The sequence below is a fragment of the Sparus aurata genome, chromosome 9, assembly GCF_900880675.1.
Source record: "Sparus aurata chromosome 9, fSpaAur1.1, whole genome shotgun sequence".
In the NCBI taxonomy this organism is placed as follows: Eukaryota; Metazoa; Chordata; class Actinopteri; order Spariformes; family Sparidae; genus Sparus; species Sparus aurata.
The window spans coordinates 34,769,404-34,773,924 of record NC_044195.1 but is presented as its reverse complement, the minus strand read 5'-3'; the positions used below and the strand labels follow the sequence as shown (position 1 = coordinate 34,773,924).

The 4,521-nt window shown below is 45.3% G+C and overlaps 1 pseudogene; it reads right to left on the bottom strand.

Moving 5' to 3' along the window:
* Window positions 1-3,888, bottom strand: part of LOC115588749 (high affinity cGMP-specific 3',5'-cyclic phosphodiesterase 9A-like) — an 8,328-nt pseudogene extending 4,440 nt beyond the window's left edge.
* Window positions 3,889-4,521: the final 633 nt, after the last annotated feature.

Here is a 4,521-nt window from a genome sequence, read left to right as displayed (position 1 = left end):
GGCCGGGCCCTCGTCGTAAATGTCATCCCCATTGGACCGTTGCAGGTCCCGGCTCCAGAATAATAGGCCCTGTGACCTCTCTGTTGTCTATAATTAACCTCTAACCCCCCCCTCCTTCCTCCTCCCTCCCTCCCCCCGCAGCCGCCAGTCCCCAGACAGACAGCCGGGATGTGGCGGAGAGTCGCTGTTTGCCAGCAGATCCTTCACTGCAGGCGGGGCTGAACTGGGAGCAACAAAAGAAAATGGCTGCTGCTGTTGTGTCACATGTCTGGGATGACCTCAGCGCTCCTGAAACTGAATTATATTGATCTTCATCCATAAGAATGTGAATTTATTCATGACAAAGCCTGAGAGACATCAGACAGAGGGACGCACATGTTACAGAATATTAATAACAGATCCTAATCTATAAAAAGAGTTATTAGGAGAAGCTCCGACTAAACATGACATCACTTTATCATGGAGAGGCTAAAATCTGCTCTAACAGAACCTGATCACCTTTTATTGATTATGTGGAGAGATGCACTGTAAGAAGGATAAAAAGGAAGAAATAAACTGTAATATTCTGTCAATCTCTCATAAAACACAGTAATGTTGTGAGATTTAGCTTTAATTTAATTGAGATGTTTTTGTTTTAATGTTTAATTAAGATTTTACACCACAAAGACAGTTGATTGTTGAGTCTCATTCCCAGGACGTCAAATAGACACATGTTGGGTTGGTAAAGCGTCCCGAGCAGCAACAAAGAGAGAAAATCAGAAACTCTCTGCAGATACGAGACACTAACACGCCTTTTCTCCACATTCCAGTCTCTCATTCACCTCAAATACATCAAACTAAAGTAACCAGCCTGTTCTGAAGCTGTGAGGAGGAGAAAGTTCAGATGTCAGATGTAGAGAGAAGGAGTCAAAGGAGACACCTGGAGACATTTCAGCCGTTCTCATGGCGACGATAACCAAGATGTTTCCAACTCTAACCAGGTGGTTTTTGTGCCTGAATGTAACCAGATCAACTCAGAGAAAATCTGAATTCATTATGTGAACTTTACCTCGCTGTTGATTCACAGCTGGAGTCAACAAATGTGTAAAAACTACAAACCAGCACAAACATGGCGGCTGCCTTTAAACCCTTTAAATGTTCTGAGCACACACATCACAAACAGCCTGCAGCCTCTACAACACTGTCAGCACTGTGTGACGGGGACTTCACTGTAAAGTGCTGGAAAGTGAATGATGTTAACGTTAAAACTGATTTTAAAACCTCCATAATTACACAAGATATCTGTTAGTAACAAACAAAGATACGTGAAACTGCAAAACCACAAAGTCACAGATTTGATCTTGTTTTCATAAAACAAAGACTTTGGGAAAAAATCTGTAAAAATGTAATATTTATTCACAGCTCCATATTTTTCAGGTTATTTTACACTACAGGTAAAAAATTCAGTCATTTTTAGTCATCATATGTATTATTATGTTCATGTGTTTCATAAAATGACAGGTTTCTTTACAGTGGATCCTTCTCAGCAGGTTGTGGTCACACGTTTGTGATTCTCATCGATAAATATCATTTCTCTTCTTCCTTTGTCTCAAATATTTTACATCTCTCTGTTTTCTTCTTCTCACTCACTGCTGCTGCTGCTGCTGCTGCTGCTGCTGATGATGATGATGATAATGACGCTGTTGTATTTGGACATGAATAAATAAAGTGTTCCGGCGTCTGGGGAAATATGTCAAATCCAAATAAAGACTTATTATTTCTAATTCCTTCACACGTTTGTGTCGCAGCAGAGGATTTGCTTTGACTGGTGCAGGTTACAGCAGCCTCCACCCACAGATGAGTGTCTGACATCCCCCGACATGCCCTGAATCTGCATCAGCTGCAGCAGTGATGCTCTCCTGCAGAGGGTGAGGAGGGTGAGGAGGGGGAGAGGTAACCAGGTTTGGACAGACTAACACAGGTTCCTCCCCCCTGAGCAGCCACACTGACATTTACCACAACAATGAAACATCCAACGAGCAATTGTGGCAGCGTCGGTTAATAAGCCCACAATAGAAAGTCAAATGATCCCTAATGGCTGCAGCTGACACCTGTACACGGTGACACTGTGAGGAGCACAAACACACAATGGACGTAGGACGAGAGAAACAGAGAGGAAGTCATTTGTGGTGCATCATTGTCTCTGAGAAATTCTCGGGACTGTGGGAGAAATGCAAATGTGTGTGGCAGCAGCCCGGCAGCTCTGCCAGCATGTGTGTGGCATATTGAATGATAATGACAAAGCGGGCTGTTTCCCCTGCGAGCAGGCCTGCGGAACAATGATTACAGATTGGCCGTGTGTCCCTCAGCTTCACCGGGACTCTGATTCTAATGCTAATCACAGCCGCTGCCCACTGAAATATATCTGTGCTCGCAAGGCAGCAGGAAATAAGATGGAATATCCCAGTTAGGCTGTAATTGTATAATGAAGCCCTGTTTATTTTGATATTTTAGGAATTCATACGGAAGCTTTTGGCAGACTTAACCTATTGCAACCCCCTGCTGGCCTCAGGAGGCTGCAGCCTGGTGGTGTTCACAGCACTGTGAGGCCGTTCAGACCTGCTATAGTACCAGTGACAGGTGGACCGGTCAGGTGTGAGGACGCATTAAAGAACCACTCAGAACACATTCAGAGTGGGTCTGAGCTGTCTACTCAACACTTCCTCTGTGAAACAGAAGAAGAATGAGAAGAAGAAAAGAAGAGGAAGAAGAAGAGCCACATCCTGCCACTGTTAGCAGACATTTGTAAAACATGGTAACCACAACATCACCAGACTCCCTTAATAATGGTGTGATTTTAAGAGTTGTTAAGTGAGAAAAACTTAACGAATTTGGCAAAATCGTCTACGACAGATTCTGAATCATTGGTGTCTTCCTACAAGTTCAGCATTAAATCAGAACATCAAAACATCATTTGTTTCTCTGTCTAGAGTCTAAAGAGCATCTTATCTGTCAGCATATAGCCACTGTGTTTTACACTGATTTCACCCATTTACACTCAATTTATGAAAGAAGACAACATGTTATTGGCGCTAAACACATAATATTCTACAATTATACTAAAGAGTAATCAATATAGTTCTACTTCTTTAAAGCCTGTGGGAAAGACCCCAGACTCCCTTCAAAATCGCTCAATTTTAAGAGTTGTTGAGACAGAAGAACTTTACAGACTCTGTGAAACTCTGTATCTGACTATTTCTTAATTATTTGAGCCTTCTTGGAAATTCAGCATTAAATGCAAACATTAAAGTTTTTTCCTTGTATTAAAGTGTCAGTTTGTCTTAGCTGAAGCTCGTCATCAAGCAGCTGTTCTCTACACACTATCGACAGATTTCACTAGTTACACTAAATCTATGAAAGCAGACCACATTATATTGAAGCTAAACATGTGACATTTTACAAATACAGCACACAGTAACCAATATATGATACCTCTTGGAGAAAGTCCCCAGACTCCCTTAGGAAACCGCTCAATTTTAAGAGTTGAGAAAGAAGAAACTTTATAACGTTGTGAAATGCTGTCGAAGACAATTCCTAATGATCTGGGCCTTCTTGTAAATTCGGCAAATGTTATATAAACAGGTAAAATATCCTTTCTGTTTGAGATATACGTGTTTATTTGAATATATAGCAGAGAAGTGAGATCTGATCTCAGGAGTCACTCAGGACTGATGTTGACATCAGCTCTCTTTTATCCATAAAATGTAGATGTATGAGTTTGACTGTATTCTGTGTGATTCACTTCATTTTAAGATGTTCCATCCTGCTGGTCTTTTCTGATCAGACGGTCTCGGTACCGTCGGCTCCTCCTGAGGATTCAGGTTGCAGCCTCTGCTCCATCAGCTGCATCAGTCACACTCTCTCCCCCACCTCTCCTCTCTCTCCCACCTCTCCTCTCTCTCCCCCACCTCTCCTCTCCCCCACCCCTCTCCTCTCTCCCCCACCTCTCCTCTCTCTCTCCCACCTCTCCTCTCTCCCCCCTCTCCTCTCTCTCCCCCACCTCTCCTCTCCTCTCTCCCCACCTCTCCTCTCTCTCCCCCCACCTCTCCTCTCCTCTCTCTCCCACCTCTCCTCTCTCTCCCCACCTCCCTCTCTCTCCCCCATCCTCTCCCCCCCTCTCCTCTCTCCCCACCTCTCCTCTCCTCTCCCCCTTCTCCCCCACCCTCCTCTCTCCCCACCTCTCCTCTCTCTCCCCCCCCTCTCCTCTCTCTCCCCCCACCTCTCCTCCCTCTCCCCCCCTCTCCTCTCCTCTCTCCCCCCCCTGTCCTCTCTCTCTCTCTCTCCCCCCACCTCTCCTCTCTCTCCCCCACCTCTCCTCTCCCTCTCCCACCCCTCCCTCTCTCTCTCCCAAGTCTCCTCTCTCTCCCCCACCTCTCCTCTCCTCCCCCCCCCTCTCCTCTCTCCCCCTCCCCCACCTCTCCTCTCTCTCCCCCACCTCTCCTCTCTCTCTCCCCCACCTCTCCCTCTCTCTCCCCTCTCTCT